The sequence below is a fragment of the Neomonachus schauinslandi genome, chromosome X, assembly GCF_002201575.2.
Source record: "Neomonachus schauinslandi chromosome X, ASM220157v2, whole genome shotgun sequence".
Classification (NCBI taxonomy): Eukaryota; Metazoa; Chordata; class Mammalia; order Carnivora; family Phocidae; genus Neomonachus; species Neomonachus schauinslandi.
The window spans coordinates 112,451,915-112,470,172 of NC_058419.1; the positions used below are offsets into that span (position 1 = coordinate 112,451,915).

At 43.0% G+C, this 18,258-nt stretch overlaps 1 pseudogene; it reads right to left on the reverse strand.

Moving 5' to 3' along the window:
* Positions 1-3,314, reverse strand: part of LOC110574983 — a 139,966-nt pseudogene extending 136,652 nt beyond the window's left edge.
* Between the last annotated feature and the right edge of the window lie 14,944 nt (positions 3,315-18,258).

Here is an 18,258-nt window from a genome sequence, read left to right on the forward strand (position 1 = left end):
AAAAATAAATATTATTACTAAAAAGAAACTTTTCCCCACCACAGACTAAAAGATCATCTAACCAGAGCTGGGGAAGGGAGGCAGTGGAAATTGTGATCTATAATTCTCTCAGTAAATTTGGAGATAAAAATGGGATCATGTTCGACTTCCTGACAGTTTTCCTTCCAGTGAGCATCTTCCTACTTTTTCACAATGAAGGAGAGGGGGGAAATGACCCTAGGCCAAACAAACCCTTGATCCATTCCAGTACCATTGGGGAGGCAGCAATATCTTTCTCTTCAATGTTTTCTGTTCTGCCTTTCAGAAATTCTGCATGCTTCAGTTCACTGCCTCCCATGGGTTTTTCCTCAGAACAGCTAACCCAGAACCAGAAATCCATCTGGGCTGGCTGCCCCTTATCTAAGAAGGTCAAGGCCATTATTAGTCCCACAGTCTAGCAGAGAAAGAGATACAAGCCCCAAGTCCAACAGTTGTGAATTTCATTGTGGAGTAGAGTTGGCTTCTGTACAAGCTGTCGCTTGGTCATTTTCACCAAGAGCTTCTGGGTTTTTGCACAAACCTTGGATACACGGTAATAAGTACACTGTTGCTCATGTGGGGTTCAACTCCCTGGAGCTGTGATCTGAGAGGACCCTCCAAGTCCTTGGGGAAGGAGCAGAAACCTCTTTGGTAATGATTTAGAAATTCAAGTGGTTGGTGAAAAAGAGGTTCTGAGAGACACATAAACATGGATTTCTATTTATTTGCCTCACCATCTCTTATATGGCACTTATTGTGGGACAAAACTATTTTATGCACTTTGTAAATATTAATTCACTTAATCTTCATTACAATCTTATCAGGTAGTTGCTATTAATATCCCCATTTTACAAATGAAGATAACGAGAAGCAGAGAGGTCAGTTCCCTTGAACTTCCCTTTGAAGTCACATAGCTTAGTAATTGGTAGAGTTGGAATTCAAATCCAGGGGTCCGGCTCTATAATGCATATGTTTCAACACTAGAATACCGGCAAAATGGTGAGATTTCAAAATCTGACGCCTTGCACACTCCTTGTTAAGGCACTCCCTACAAAAGGTAGGTTAAGTCCATGTAATGATCAAGACTATTCTAGGGCTTCCAGATCTGTCCAGACAATTAACTGAATTGGCATTAAAATGGTCTGGACAGATTTAGAATCCCTAGAGTATTCTTGGTTGTTAACATGGAACTATTTTGTCTGTTTAGGAAATTCTCAACCCATCTGACTTTGAAATCTCATCACATTCTCACTATTCCCATGGTTTAAAATGTAAGTGTTTGGGGAGAAGACTTTCACCTCTTCCATCAACAGCCTAAGTAGATGCCAACACGGTCTTGTAAGAAATGACCTAAGTGCTTGGACCTGTAGACAAACATAGGACAATTTTTATTTTGATTTTCAGTATCTGAAATGAATGTGAGACCCAGGGAATGACAGCTACTTAGTAGGGCATGGAGCATGATTTCAGCCAAAAGATGTAGCCAATGAAGAGTTAATTCGGGGTTTTTGAAGTAGTCCGTCATATTTCTTCTTTTGCTCTCCTTCCAAATACTGAAAAATCCAGACAAAGGTAGTAGTTTCCTCATGCGAGTCACCATCTTTTGTGTTCATCTCACCTCCTTGCCCTTTCCCAAACAAGGGGGAACAGTGACATCCATTCTCCATCACCCTAGGACATGCTAGACATCATGGCCACTGACGTCTGGCTTCCCCACCATAAAGCAGCTTCCAGAAGATATGCTGAGCGGGGCTGGGAGAATGACGCCTGCAAGGGCTATTTTACTGGGCTGCGTTCTGTGACAGCATGATCCATTGGCTGCTTTTTGGAAGACAATACAGTAAAAAGAATTGGCCCCTGCCGATGCTTAAAAGGTGCTGGAAGGGGAGTGTTAATTTACGGCTAATATACACTGTGTTAAAAATAGAAAGAAAAATGTCTTTTGTTCCCACTTTGCCTTTTGGTGCTCAAAAACCAGGGCAGGGGAGGGGGGGCGGGGAGATCTAGTGGCCATCATTAGAGGTCAGGGTTTGGTCACAACTTAAACCTGTATGATTGGCTGAGAGGTAGGGAAAGAAATCCCTTGTTCTGTGCACGTGTGGAAGCTTCCTGAAGGAGCTGTCCTCTGCAGAGGCCAGGACACACTTGCCCCGCTAATGTTGGGGGCATCTGTGTCCTGAAGCTGGACCTGCGGCCCCTGCATTTCTACCTCCTGCCGGTCCACCTGACGCAGCACTGCTGGGCTGTGTTTGGTCTGCTGCGGACGGGCTTGGCATCCCTGCCAGCTCACTTCAGGGCTCTGGAAACACAGGCCAGGAGAGAAAAATAGCCCTTTGGAGAGGCGCCCAGTAGGCTTTGGATTGAAGATTCGTGGACTCGAAGTGGTCAGATGGGAACAACATTTAAGGGAGATGCAAGGAGGCTTTTCCGAGCTTCGAAGAGTTGATGATTTCCCCCTGCACTTGGGTATTTTTAAAAGCTGCTTATGGGTGTCCAGGCCCTGAGAAACAAGCATACGAAAAGGGGAAGATCAACAGAGCTGAGAAGACTCACCGTGTCTTACTGCGAGATATGACCCTGCTGTGCACTTTGAGGCTCGTGGGGCTCAGTCACCGATTGCTTTCTTCCGTACTTGGCAGTGCCAACCCCTAAAACCGTCCCTCATTTTGAGGAAGCCAGTAGACCCTCTGGGAATCAGGCTTGGCTGTAGTGAGTACAAGTTTCAGTGATTAAGTAATTTGATTAATGTATTTGGCGTTTCCACTGCCTTTAATATAATCTACCTCTATAAAAACTCCTATGAATTAAGGCAAATATTTATGTGGAAATAGCCTGAAATTACTTCCCTGACCAACTTGGAGGAGGGGAAATGATAGTAGCCTGGATCTAGCTACCTATACTGCTCTTTAGGGAATTCCCAAAGTCTATGATTCCTTTTCCTAGAGAAAAATCGACAGCAGTCCCCTCCCTTATCCGCAGGGAATATGTTCCAAGACCCCCAGTGGATATGTGAAACCACGGATGGTACTGAACCCTGTGGATACTCTGTTTTTTCCCATCCATACCTTCCTATGATGAGTTTAATTTATAAATGAGGCACAGTAAGAGAGGCGCAGTAATACCTAATAAAATAGAACAATTATGACAATTGCTGAAATAAAAGTTACATGAATGTGGCCCCTCTCTTCTCTCAACATACCTGTACTCGCCTTTCTTCTTGTGATGATGGCAAGTAATAAAACACCTACCTGGTGAGATGAAGTGAGGCGAATGGCATAGACACTGTGACACAGCATTAGGCTACTACTGACCCGCTGAGCATAGGTTAGAAGGAGGATTATCAGCTTCCTGACTGCACTTGACTGTGAGTAACTGAAACTCTGGCCAATGAAACCGTGGATAAGGGGGCACTGCTCTTAAGTCTATTTTTCTTCATCTGATTCCTTCACTGTTCTCTCCCTTCCCTTCTCCCACCCCTTCCAGTTTATCTAAATCTGTTGGAAACCGAGTGTTCCTTCCTCTGGCCTGCCCGCCCGACAGTGACCCACTTTCAATTCAGTCATGTCGTGTGTTCTTTCTGCCTCAGGCGGAAAGGTCACCCACCCAGCTTTATGTGCCATGGAGAGAAATTAGTCAGGGCCTCCCTGAGAGGTCTCCCTGCAAGCGGGCCCTTGGCTGTTTGTTTGGGGTGGGTTCCCCAGTTTTGCACTGGCCCTGCATCTTATGAACCAAAGGCCTCGCTGTTAGCCTGGGGCTGAGTAAGTAAGCTGTGTGTTCTGTCCTTTGGGGAGGAAAAGGGGTAGGGGTGGGATGAGGGTTTAGGGTGAAAAATGATACAGCCAAAAAATAAAAATAAATACGGAATAAAAACTATAATTAGATTTGTTATTTTTACGTGCTACAATCAGAAACCACAGCTAAAACCTTGCTCCTCTGGTAAATAAAAATGTGATTGCCAGGCATTTCTTTTGCTGCATTACATTTCACAGAAAGTCTGGGTGCCCTTTGAATCTTAAATTGCAGCCAGGCTAACATGGCCCCAGTTGTACAAACCTGTTCTCCCTTTCTTCTTCTCCCCCCTTCCTTCCCGCAGAAATAAAGTGGTCCAGATCTACTGCCAGTTCAGGTATGACATTAATCAAAAACCCTGTAGAAAGGAGAAAATCGTTCCAGCAGCAGGCAAGTCTTAGAGCTGTGAGCCAGGACATCCAAGTTTGCCTCTAAACTTACATGAAAACAGAAGACCTTGTTTAATCAGAACCTAATACCAGACCCAGGCCCATCCTCGTGGGTAAATATATTATGTTGTGTTCGGCATCAGTATCACTCACTGCCCCCGACCACCCCCACCCTGGAAAGAGCAATCTGTATTTAGAAACTGTTTAGTTTATACAGATTATATATAACTTCCATTTCATATATTTACGTTTCCTATTTCTGTGTCTTTTGTACTCATAATTGGGTACATACATGGCCCTCAGAAAGGAGTTCTTAAAGATTTATCAAAGCAGAGGAAGAGGCACAAAGAAAATGGTAAAACAGCCTCCCACGAAGATGATAAATTGGGTTGGTGGAAGAGTCTCAGCTTTATTTTCCCATTTTTGCCCGGTGATACACATGAGATGTGTAGCTAATTATAATCACTCCAAAGCTTACAGCAATGAAAGGGACAGAATGTTTGAAGCCCCTTGGTCCTGGCTGCCCTTAGCAACCACACTTAAAGGGCTCCAGTGTGGAGCATGTAACAGCTGTAACCAGGGCCAGCCCATGAAATGAACTAGTGGGATTTTTTTTTTTTTTTTTTTTTTTGCCACCAAAGTATTTCTGTGCGGGAAAATTTGATGCTGAGCCAGGACAACTGGTCAGCCGCGGCTCTGTTTCTCTCTGGGATGCTGAGTAGGTCATAGTAACCTCGATACAACTTGGGTTCCTCATCTGTAAATGCAGCAGGATTCTATTTAAAGAGCTACCAAGTTCCTTACTTTGGAATTATTCTAGGATTTTGGAGTAGGAAAAACATTTTCGTTGACCTAATTTTTCTTCTACGGAGATGTAAATAAAGTTAAATATGACAATTCAGATGGCCTCTCTCTGGGCCACAGGTAGGATGTCAGGGAGTTGAACTACGAAGTAGTTTTAACCTTTTGTGGATCACGGGTTCCTCTGAGAATCTGATGAAGTCTCTGGATCCTGTCCTCAGTAACACATACACACGCTTGTGTATGCTCATGTTGTATGGTGCACGAGGGGTGGCAGGTTTCCAGATTCCAGTTAAGAAGTACCAGACAGGAGATTTTAAAGCCTCGCCGAAGCACTGGGATTCTGTATCTCCATTATACAGCTCTAGGCTCTGAAATCCATTTAGCATTTACTAGTTTATTAGGCACTTTAGCTTCCAAGATCATCTCAGGCCAGAGGTGAGGGACAGCCCTCAAAACATCTACTCACTCTCTCTCCAAGGTCTTTCCCACTTTACCTTCCTCCTGAGTTACACCCCAGTAACATTATTTACGTTTCATAAATACGTGTTAGCACATACTGTGTGCCGGACACATAAATTTTAAAAACTAATTGTATTTAATACTTACAAAAACCCCATGACGTAGATAATATTGTTATTCCTGTATTGCAAATGAGAAAACCAAGGCACAGAGGGGTTCAATCATCGAATTAGTGAGTGGCCGATCTGGGTTTTGGAGTTACCAGTCTGGCTCCGGAGTGTGTGCTGTTAAGCAGTATGCCTATTGCAAAAGTATTTGGGTAATGGAGGTTGAAAAATGAAAAGCATTCTGTGAAAACTCTTCAATACTTATAATTTGTAATTTTTAAAAATTACTTTAAAAATCTCTATCAGTTGGGAATAGCTTTGGCAGCAGAAAAAAATCTCGTAAAGGGTGGCTTAAACCAAAGGGGTATTATTTAACAAGGAGGTGGGGGGGTTTCAAGGTTGATCTGGCAGGTCAGTGGCATCCCAAAGACCCATGCTCCTTCTACTCTTCCCCTTGCGCGTTTTCAGTGTTCTGGCAAAGTCTCTCCTCATGGTCACGAGATGGCTACTAGGCCTCCAACTACCACATCTGTATAGGAAGGTGTGGACGGTAAAGGAAATCTCTTCACATACTTCTCTCCTCACCATTTGCAAAGGCTCCCAGCAGACTTTCCCATTGGTCTCATTGGTCAGACTGAGGTGAAATGGCCACCTTTGTGTAAGGGAAACTGGAGAAGTGAGTCTCTGACTTTTCCAGCCTCATTGGGCTATGATGGAGAAGGGAGAAGGGGCGAGAATGAACACCGGTTGTCTCTCAACAGTGTCTGCTCTGCAGTCCCACGACAACACTTCTACACTGAGAGAGGACGAGAGGAACAGAATTGAAGGGAAAGCTTTCTTTGAGATCAAAGGTAGCCAATTACTATTTTTCTCTAGATTATGCACACATACAGAAAGCCTCACACTGATCCCTTCAAAAGAAAGTGTAGAATATAACTGATAGTGAAAACTATTTGAAGCAGCGGATTTGAAATTCCCATCAAATTGGAGGGATGGCCTCTTAACCAATGGCTTAATTTGAATCTTTGAAAAATGACTGTTTCATTATCTTCCTTAATGGAATATACATCAAATTTAGTGTGTCTCCCGGACACCAGGCTAGATTTAGCCAGATGGTGCAAGTTTTCCAATCTCCTACTATTTCTCATGCATTTTTAGCAGTTTAAATGCCTAAAGGGAGTGCCATTCTGGGAGGAGGAGAAGAGCAGTTGGTTAAGTGGTCTTGCCCTCAGCTTTGTGTCTGGGTGGCAATGATCCTTCCCCTGTTCACATTATCTACTAAACTCCTTAAAATTCATATCTGGGGTTAGGGAAACCATTTTTCTGTAGCTTTCAAGAAACCTATCACCACAGTGTTTGGTTTGTGGGGTTTTGTCTTAGTTTAAGTTTACCCAGAAGAAGATGTTAAGACGAGGATTCTGGTACATATAGTTTCTTTGGGTGATGAAGAAAACTCTGGTAGGGGAGTAGGGAAGCAAGACAGGAAAGGGAGGGCAGTGAACAAAGGGTGTATTATCCAGTAAATCACCACGTTGGTTGAGTGGAACTTGATCTCACTGGGAAATTCTGGAGAAAGAGTGTAAAACACATGCTTCAGAGTTCTTCCACCTGAGGGTGAGAAAACTGGGGTATTTATACACCACTCCTGGGTATTTTTGGAGGGTGGCTCCTTCCAAATGATGTTAATTCCCTGCCACTTAGGCAGACAAATCTGGCCTCAATGGCTAGAGATAGCCCTCAGACAAAGAAATGAAGGTGTTGGCATTTGGAAGTGGGGAGGGTAAGGGGATGCAGATTTCTTACGCTAAAAGGTTAGACCTGAGGGAGACCTTAAATGTCATAAAATCCAGAGCCCTGCGTTCTTCCTCCTCCCCATTTTATAATCAAAGTAACTGTGGTCCAGGCAGCTAAAGTCACACCTACGCAGTGGTTGGGCTGCAGTGACAGCCCAGTCTTCTCACCTTTTCATCTTAGAGTCTTTCATCCCTACCATGTTATTCCCAAACCAGGGGGATACTTAAAATAATAAAAGATTATTGTCATAAAATTTAGAAAATAATTTTTGTTTGTGTTAGTAATAGTGTGTGAATATTAAAAAAATACAATTGTTCAAATTAATAAATTGGTTATGAGACAAAGTAAAAATAATCATGAGCACTCCTCTTCACATATGCCTCTTGGGCATTAGATCATCTTCCCACAGCTGTGAGCAAGGCTATTCTCAGTTCTGGGTCCTTCTGCTTTGCCCTTTGGATAATCTCTAAAGTCTTCTGTTTAAGTCATTTGACTTTTAAATACAAGACACCATGTGACATTGCCAGCCCCATCCTCTTGCAACACCCCCAGTACTTCTTAAAAATGCAACGAGCAAAGAATTTGCAAGACCTCCTAGTCCCACAGGGAATTAGAGAAACCCTGCAGGTGAAGCTCTAAGATAGGAGAGTGTTTAGGAAAACCTTAGCTTCACAAGGAGGTCTGAAGTGGCCAGTCTTTCTCTCCAGATGCTTTAGTCTCTGACCCATGTAGGCTGCTCTTCACACACTTCTGGGGGTGGGGTTCCTAGGGCTTCAGGGTCTCTGCTCTGTTCTGATTTTCTTACCTTTTGTCTAATCTTACCTAACTTACCTGTTTCTCCTAGTCTAAGAAGGACTTAATTCTGGGTCAGAGACCAAAAGAATTGGAGCAGAAGCAAAGTGAATGGCATAATTTTATGAAAGTGTTCAGATTCACCTCTCACTGTTAAGTAGGGTTTGATATCTTTGTACCCAGAGGCCCATGGCTGGATTTTCCAACTGAAACTCTTTAGAAAACTCTTCTGCAGCTTCTTTCTTTTGCTTAAATTATAAAATAATATGCATAAGGTAAATATAAAAATTTCAGGTGTATAGTGCACCAAATTTGACAAAGTGAGCACAGCCGTGTAACCACCACCTAGATTAAGGTGTGCATTACCAACACCAGAAGCCTATTTCAGATCTCCTCCTAGTCATTACCAACATTCCAAAAGTACAGATAATCTTTCACCATAGATTAGTTTTGCATATTTTTTTTTAACTTTATATAAATGGAGTCGCACAATGTATACTTTTTTGTGTCTGGCTTCTTTTGCTCAAGTTAAGGTGTGTGAAGCTTGTCTACGGTGTTTTGAGTAGCGGTAATTTCTTTTTTCATTGCTATTCAGTTGTGTGAATCAACTACAGGTTATCCTTTGGGTCATTTGCAGCATCTTAGTACTGAATTTCAGAAGGTCATTGGGATGGTATGAGATCATAATTATATTTAGATTATTTATGCCTAAAAACGTTGATCAGCTGATTGACAGTGGTCACTCAAGTCTATTTAGCTAACATGTGTATGGAGCTTACTATGCATCAAACACTGACCTAAGTACTTTATAAATGTGAACTCATTTGACTTTCATACCAATACTCTGAGGTAGGTCACTATTATTACTCCCATTAAACAGATGTAGGAGTTCAGGGCACTGGCCTAAGGTCACATAGCTAATATCTAGAAAAGAAGAAAGTTCTGGCCAATGGAACTGGCTTAGATCATGTTCTCTACTGTGTCTCTTATATATACTAATATTATTGCACTCAGAAACTGTAGTATGTGTCTTTATTTACCTGTCTTTCTGCTCTTTTAGACTATGAGCTTGAGCACAGCATCTGTGTCTTATTTTTGCCAATGTTGCTTTAGGGAATGAGCCAGGGACTTTGCTGAAGTAAATGCTTGCATGAAGAATGAGTTAGTGTGGGGCAATGAGCTCATGGGCACCATTTCTTAAAGTGCCTAAGATTTCCTTATATTTTCCTGGTGAGGACTGGGAGAGCAGGATCGGCAAGGAGATAGGAAAGAGAAAAGGAAATGGAAGCAAAGATAGGATGTGTTGTCTATTGCTTGCACTTCAACCATGCAAACTGCTCAGAAAAGTTTTTACAACTTAAATCAGAGGAGAGATTGGATAGAAAGAGCCTAAAGTGGGGTGCCTGGGTGGCTCGGTTGGGCATCCAATTCTTGATTTTGGCTCAGGTCATGATCTCAGGGTCATGAGATTGAGCCCCGAGTCAGACTCTGCGCTCAGCAGGGAATCCGCTTGAGAATTCTCTCTCCCTCTGCACCTCCCCCCTGCTTGCATTCTCTCTCTCAAATAAATAAATAAATCTTTTAAAAAAAGAAAGAGCCTAAAGCTATGCTGTCCAATAGAAATATAGGATGAACCACGTGTGATTTTAATTTGCAAGAAGCCACATTTACAAAAGTGAAAAAGAAACAGGTGAAACTAATTAATTATGTATTTTATTTAATCCAGTATATCCACAACAGTGACGTTACAACATGTGATCAATGTAAGGCTTATTGATGACATATTTTAGATTCTTTTTTACTCAGTCTTTGGAATCTACAACACTTCTTAACTTGGATCAGGCATATTTTTTAAAGATTTATTTATTTATCTTAGAAAGCGAGGGAGAATGGGGGGAGAGGGCAGAGAGAGGGGGAGAGAGAAACCCAAGCAGACTTCAGGTTGAGTGCAGAGCCTGAAGTGGGGCTTGATCTCATGACCTTGACATCAGGACCTGAGCTGAAACCAAGAGTCAGAGGCTCACCTGACTGTGCCACCCAGGCATATTTTTTTTAAAAGATTTTATTTATTTATTTGAGAGAGAGCGAGAGGCAGAGAGACGCGAGCACAGGGGAGGAGGGGCAGAGGGAGAGGGAGAGAGACTCTTAAGTAGACTACGCACTGAGTGCAGAGCCCCACACGAGGCTCGATCCCAGGACCCTGAGATCACAACCTGAGCTGAAACCAAGAGTTGGACACTTAACTGGCTGCGCCACCCAGGCGCCCCAGGCATATATATATATATAAATATATATATATATATATATATATATATATTTATATATATATATATTTTTAAGATTTTATTTTTAAGTAATCTTTACACCCAACTGGGGGCTTGAACCCACAACCCCAAGATCAAGAGCCACATGCTTCGTAGCTTGAGCCAGCCGGGCGCCCCAGGTCAGGCAAATTTAAGTGCTCAGCCCCTACTTGTGACTAGTGGCTACTGTACCTACTTTGCTACTCAAAGTGTGGTCCTTACACGGCAGCATCACAACTGGAAGTTTGCTGGAAATCTCAGAATCTCAGGCCCCACCCTACCCCTACTGAATCAAAGTCTGCCTTTTAAAGAGCTCCTGGAGTGATTTGTTTGCATATCAAAGTTTGAGAAGCTGACCTACGGGTCAACTGAACTGAGAGGGTATTTTCCAATGAATGGCAGATAATAGCTCCCTAACCCTGAAATCACAACCACAGGGTCTCTCATTAAACACTTCATTTGTTAACTTCCCTCCTTTTCTTTTCCCTCTCCCTCCCTCCCTCATTTCCTTCCTTCCTTTCTCGCTTCCTTCCCTTGACTGGTTCCCACATTAAAAAGAAGACTTTTTCCATCAGTACTGCTGCTTCTCTCAAATGACAGTGCCAAGCTATTAAATTCTGCCAGCTCATCCTTCGTGAATGAAGGGAAGTGGATTCAGTGGCAGCCCTATCTTTCTGCCGTTATCCTGTATTAAATGTCCTTCAATTCGTATGTGCTGCGGCTCCCCTGCAAGACCCCCTGCTGGTTTATGTCACTTGCGCATTAACCTCATTGGTTACCAAACATCCCTATTATTAAGCCATTAAAAGCCGGGCTTGTTCACCTGCCAGCCCTTTTAGTTTCCTTTCCCATCTCCTGGATCATTTTCTCAGATGGGATTTTAGTGATTCTCCCCACATCCCTCTTCTTTTTTATCTTGCAGGAATTTATTTCCTCTGTAACCCCCTCTTCTTCCTCCCCCCACGCAGTGTGCTGTCTTTCTGCAATTTTTTACTACCAGTCTCTCTGCCCAGGAGAAGATAATTACTTGGTTGAGAACAGGTTGGTTATAGCTGGGTGTGCATTCACCAAGCTGAAGCCTCGTCAGCAAGGCTGTTTCCAGTGACATTTGGCAAGTCACCGCTTTCCAACCCCATCCAATTGTTTCTGCCAGTTTGATGAAATTGCAGAGCGGGTTGCAGTATTGGCAATTTGAAAGTGGATATTGCATAGGGTTATAGAATCATATTTTGAAAACCTGTTTTTGTATACCTTGTCCACCTTACCTGTATGTTTTTAAAGAGCGATGTGATATAATTTTAGCAATGTGTGTGTGTAGTGTTAAGCTTGAAGTTTTAGAGGGAAAATTTGGGATGAAGATAGAAATGCCCAGCCTGTGGGAACGTGCTTTATTTTCAAGTTGACATTTCACCAAGGGGGCCAATGGAAGCCTCCCAGTTTGCTCCCCATGTTCTGGTACCTCATGTTGCTGATGGCAGCTACACTGGTGAGCCAAATCCACCAGACTCGGGTTTTTTTTTTTTTTTTTTTTTAAGATTTTATTTATTTAACAGAGAGAGAGAGAGGGAACACAAGCAGAGAGAGGGAGAAGCAGGCTTCCCCCCTGAGCGGGGAGCCCGATGCGGGGCTTGATCCCAGGACTTGGGATCATGACCTGAGCCCAAGGCAGACGCTTAATGACTGAGCCACCCAGGCTCCCATAAATTCTAATTTTCTGTAATCTCATTAGAGAAGTGTTTTATTTTATTTTTTTAAAGATTTTATTTATATATTTGACAGAGAGAGACACAGCGAGAGAGGGAACACAAGCAGGGGGAGTGGGAGAGGGAGAAGCAGGCTTCCCGCGGAGCAGGGAGCCCGATGCGGGGCCCAGGACTCCGGGATCATGACCTGAGCCGAAGGCAGACGCTTAACGACTGAGCCACCCAGGCGCCCCCAAAGATTTTATTTATTTATTTGACAGAGAGAGAGATAGTGAGAGCAGGAACACAGGCAGGGGGAGTGGTAGAGGGAGAAGCAGGCTCTGCACTGAGCAGGGAGCCTGATGTGGGGCTCGATCCCAGGACCCTGGGATCATGACCTGAGCCCAAGGCAGATGCTTAACGACTGAGCCACCCAGGCGCTCCCAGCCTCCTGTTTTTGTATGGCCAGTAAAGCTAACAATGGTTTTTACATTTTTAAATGGTTGAAAAAAAGTCAAAAGGCAGATATTTCATGACACCTAAAAACTCCATGAAATTCACATTTCAGTGTCCATAAATCAAGTTTTCTTGGCACACGGCTACACCATTCATTTACGTATTGTCTGGGGCTACTTTCACACCACAGTGGCAGAGTTGAGTGGTCACAACAGATGGTATGGTCTGCAAAGCCCCAAATATTTACTCTCTGCCCCTTTATAGACAAAACTTACTGCCCCTGATCATAGGGCACTGGTTCTCAACTTGGGCTACATCTTGGGGAGCTTTAAAAATATAGATGCATGTGTCCTGCCCCTAAAGATACTGGTTTAATTGTTTGGGGGTGTATCCTAGGAATTGGTCATTTTAAAAACTCTCGGTGATTCTCCTTTGCAGCCAAGGTTTAGAACCACATAACCCAGTATAAGGCGATGTAAAACTTGATTGACTCATGATGATTTGAGGACCTAAAAAAAATACATGCTAATACATAACATGGAAATACTAACTTCATTTCCTTTCCTTGCTCTTATCAAGTTGTTTCTGATTCTTGCTTGCTTGCCTAGTTGTGATTTTGTGTCTTTTCCCTATCTGAATGTCTGTTTGGCACACATGTTTCCAAGCACCATTGAAGAGAAGTAAGGGCAGCATGGTTGAATGAAGGTTGCTTCTAATTTTAGGACCACCTCCTTGGGACTTTGAGTAGGAATTCGTGGCTCCTGTAGGTGGAGGAAGGCCATGGCGGCAGGTGAGTGCACAGCTGAGAAAGTCTCTTCCTTTTTTTTTTTTTTTTTTTTAGATTTTATTTATTTGAAAGAGAGAGAGTAGGGGGAAGGGGCAGAGGGAGAGGGAGAGAGAGAATCTCAAGCAGACACCCCACTGAGCACAGAGCCTGACACGGGGCTTGATCCCACGACCCTGAGATCATTGACCTGAGCTGAAATCAAGAGTCAGACGCTTAAGCAACTGAGCCACCCAGGCGCCCCAGAGTCCCTTCTTTCCTGACCACCTAGCAACATTCTATTCACCCCTCTTCCGAGATGAAGCTTAAGAATTGACTTCTTACGAAACCCTTTCTGCCTGCCCCCCTCCTCACTCCAGACCTAGTAGAACTGTCCCCTCCAGTCTTCATATCCCCCTGCAACTCCCAGAGGCTTTTCCTCCAGCAGCTGGGACACCAGTTGGCATTTACTTGTTTATATGCCTGTGTCCCTCCACTAGAGTGTTGTTTGTTTGGGGTAGGGCCATGTCTTATTAATCTCTGTGGCCCTTGCTCCCAGCATCATGCTTATTATCCAGCAGGTGCTCAATAAATATTTTATAATGAAAGAAGCAAGAAAGAAACGAAGCTTTGTTTTCTCAGGGCATCATGGTGTTTCCTGAAATGCTGTCACTGATACTGTAAGCTGCAGGTTGGAGACATAATGTATTCTTAGAGATAGCATCTTAAGGCAAATCACTGAAAGATGAACTTCTGGCTCTGGCCGAAAGCTTTAGTGGAAAGGCAAGGCAAGTCATAGGGATCTTTACTGAACAATATCAAATTAAATGGGATCAGCCACCATACTGAAGACAGTCAGGACTACTCCAGGGAAGGGCTGAGCAGGTGTCCAGAGTGTCCCCACTGGAAAGTCTGCTTTGCTCAGGAGAAATTCTTAGCAATTACCTCTAAAAAATTCAGCTAAAGACTTGCCCATCGTTTGCTTTGAACCAGCCCTCTAGATTCCAGCTCAAATGGCCAACTTGCCCTCTCTCTGAATCTTTACTTCACCTATCTTTCCTTCTTTATTCTCTTTCCTCTCCACTGGTCTAAAAACTATATGAGTGGAGAGATTATGTCTCTTAAGTCACTACTGTATACCTGTACATAACATGGTGCCTAACACGTAGTATGTATGCAATAAATAGTTGTTGAGTGAATGAATGAAGAATGAATCTGCAGGACCCAAAGCTCCATTTTCCTTCATCTACTGTGATGGGTCATGGTTTCAACTGTCCAGCATCCAACTGGTGAGTCTATGAGTTCAGGTGTTGTTAACCTTGGATCCATTGACATTTAGTTGGTCCATAGCTCAAATTTAAGGTGTCTATGACTGGGCATGGAAAAAAATACGTCTTTATTTACCTCTTTATTTCCACTAACCTTTCATTGAAATGTAGCTTTTCCTTCAATAATAAATGTAGGCAACAAACAACAGTAGTGTATTAGTAGGATCTGTGATTTTGTCACCAGTTGAATCCTTTACGCTTGTCAGCAATTTGGAATTATTGTAGTAATTATACCTGCCACTAGATTTTGTTATTTAATGTGTTAATAAAGAAGCACACATACTACTATGTCATAAATTTATTGAATGACCAAATTAATCTTAATTAACCTAAATGAATGCATTAAAATTCTATTAATGTCATTTCCAAGTAACTCCTTTGTAATCCTACATATGTTACTTTATACATTTAAAAACATTCCTAGAAGGGGTGCCTAGGCTTCTCCACATTGCCAAAGGAGTCCCTGGCGCAAATGAGGTTAAAAGCCCTTATTTAGTGCTAGTTACAAAGGTGGATCCAGTTTAAAAATGAATCAAGGAATATACATATTTTTAAGTATGTTATACTTCAAAAAAAATTTTTTTTTAAGATTTTATTTATTTATTCATGAGAGACAGAGAGAGAGAGAGAGAGGCATTGGGAGAAGCAGGCTCCCAAGGAGCAGGGAGCCCGATGCGGGACTTGATCCGAGGACCCTGAGATCATGACCTGAGCTGAAGGCAGACGCTTAACCATCTGAGCCACCCAGGCGCCCCTCAAAAAAATTTTTTTAATTGGTCTGCACTAATCATGGCAATCCCATATCAGTAATTGATTTAACAAAGTGTATATGTCCCAATCTCTGCCAGTGAAACATAAGAGGAAATTCTGCTGGGACCCCTGGGTGGCTCAGCCGGTTAAGTGTCTGACTCTTGGTTTCAGCTCAGGTCATGATCTCAGGGTCATGAGATCGAGCCTCATGTGGGGCTTCACCCTTAGCCTGGAGTTTGCCTCTCCCTCCCCCTCTGCCCCCCCCCCCCCCCCTCCCCGCATTCTCCCTTAGATAGGTAGATAGATAGATAAATAGAAAGATAGAAAGATAGATAGATAGTTAAATTTTTTTTTTTTTTTTTTAAGTAGGGGTTGAAGCCAAACAGCCAAATTCTGCCATCAGGAAGTGTGTCAGGGTCCAGCTGATCAAGAATGGCAAAAAAAATTCACAGTCTTTGTACCCAATGATGGTTGCTTGAATTTTACTGAGGAAAATGATGAGGTTCTGGTTGTTGGATTTGTTTGCAAAGGTCACGCTGTCGGTGACATTCCTGGAATTCGCTTTAAGGTTATCAAAGAAGCCAGTGTCTGTCTCTCCTTTGGCCTGATTCAAAGGAAAGAAGGAAAGACCAAGACTGTAAGTTTTGGTGGTGATAACATGACAATAATAAACATTAATATACCAAAAAAGCCCCAAACTTCCCAGGCATAGATGAGGGGTTGTCTGCTACAGACTCCCTCACAGATTCTGCTTCTGCTGGTTCAGCTCAGGAGCTGATTCCCTGCTGGCTGCTGATCTCCTCCTCACACCCGAGTATGTGGAGCTTGGCTGACCACCCGAGGACCGCACCCTGACTAACCACACAAGTTAGCAGCTGACATGCACTGATGGACTAATTTGGGCCCAATTCAGTATTCATTCAACTCCCTTTTGTGAGCTTAGCATCACCCAAACTTTGATATTCTTCTCTGGCCCCCGGGCTTGGAAAGCTGTGTGACATCCTCTATTATATCAATTGTATTCATCTTTTCAAAGAACCAACTTTTGGCTTTGTTGATTATGCTCTATTATTTTCTGTTCTCTGGTTTCTGTTCTCAGCTTTATTATCCAGCAGGTGCTGGATAAGCTTTAAGTATTTCCTTCCTTCTGCTTTCTCTGGATTTGGTTTGTTGTTCTTTAACCCTGAAATGGAAACAGGATTATTTGATTTTCAGCCTGTCTTTCCTAATATATGTATTTAAAGCTATGATATCCCCTCTATCCACTGCTCTAGCTGCACCCATCAGTTTTCACATGCAGTGTCTTTCCTTATCATTAGTTCATTAGTTCAAAATGCTTTATAATTTCCACTGTGATTTCTTCTTTGACTCATGGATTATTTAGAAGTGTATTGCTTAATAGTCAGTTGTGAACTTTCTAGTAATCTTTTTGTAACTGATTTCTAGCTTAAGATCACTGTGGTCAGAGATCAGACTCTGATTGATTTCCATCCTTTGAAATTTGTGGAGACTGGATGAGCCAGTGTATGGCAAATGTTGGCAAATGTTCTTATGCATTTGAAAAAGAATGTGTGTTCTGTTATTGTTGGGGACTGCCCCCTGTTCTGAACCTCTCCCCATATTTCCTTACTGTTTTGTCTCTTCCCTCTTTTCAGACTCTAGTGTCATATTCTGTAATGAGACTTCCTGTTGAGTGCTCCCCCATATCCAACACCAAGGCCACCGAACGCCTCTTCACCAACATGCAGGTGAGTTGCGTGGCGTTTGGACAGCCAGTGCCTTTTCTCTGGTTCTTGGGAGGCAGTTAGGGGTTGTCACTCTGTACCAGGGAGAATGAGCCTTAGCATTCAGACCTTGAAATGCAGCAATAATATCATGAGAAACTGCTTCACTTCCACAGAGGGTGATCCAAATAAACATCTCCTTCCTCGATAAAAATACACTTACACACATAGATAACAGTTTCTGTCTGGGAGCAGGTGGCAAGTGCCACAGATGGCCGTGGAGAGGGTGGGCTTGGGGAACCTGGGCTCTGGCCCATATATCACTGCCACAGAAGCAAGATGAACTACACATTGTTTCAAGTGCTCCTGGGTGGCTGTGCAGTTGAAACCTAAAGATAAACTGGAATAAAGGTGCATCCTAGCTGTGATATTGTGAACCTGTGAAGAGTGTGAGAAAGGGTATGTATGTACATTGAGGCTTTAAAAATATGTGTGACACTCCTCAGTCCCTTGCTGTTCTATGTGAATCTATCTAAACAGTAATGCCTACTAGTTAGCTCTCCTGACTCTGAATGCTGTATAGGCAGCTTTAACTCCATGTATGTTTTCCACAATCAGAATAATTTGGGACAAAATAGGCACAAACTGTGAGTCAGTGCTGAAGAGAATCATTAGAAAAGAAAGACAAGAGAGCTAAAGTAGATGGCGAGAGAGCAATGCTCTGCCTAGGGTGCTATTAAGGAGACTGAGGCAAAGCAAATTAGCAGGTCAGAACTTCATTTCTAGGGGGGTAGGAGTGGAGATGTATGGAAGGCAGGTTCTTGATGTGCTTGACCATGAAGACCTCGGCTCAGAGTCAAGCTTCTGTAATCTTGATGGAAGGGACTTGGGTGGGGTTGTTGGAGAAATGGTTCTGAGTAGTCAAAGACTTTCCCTGGCATGGTTGACACAAATTTACTTCTCCATACATGTTCAGGGAGCAGTTAGTCAGGGGTTCCATTGGGTCTTCCTTCTCAAGGGAAATCTTGGAATAGAGTTTAATGTGATGAACTGTAGCCCCTCTTTCTGCAGTGGGACTTGGGGCTGCAAATGGTCCTTGT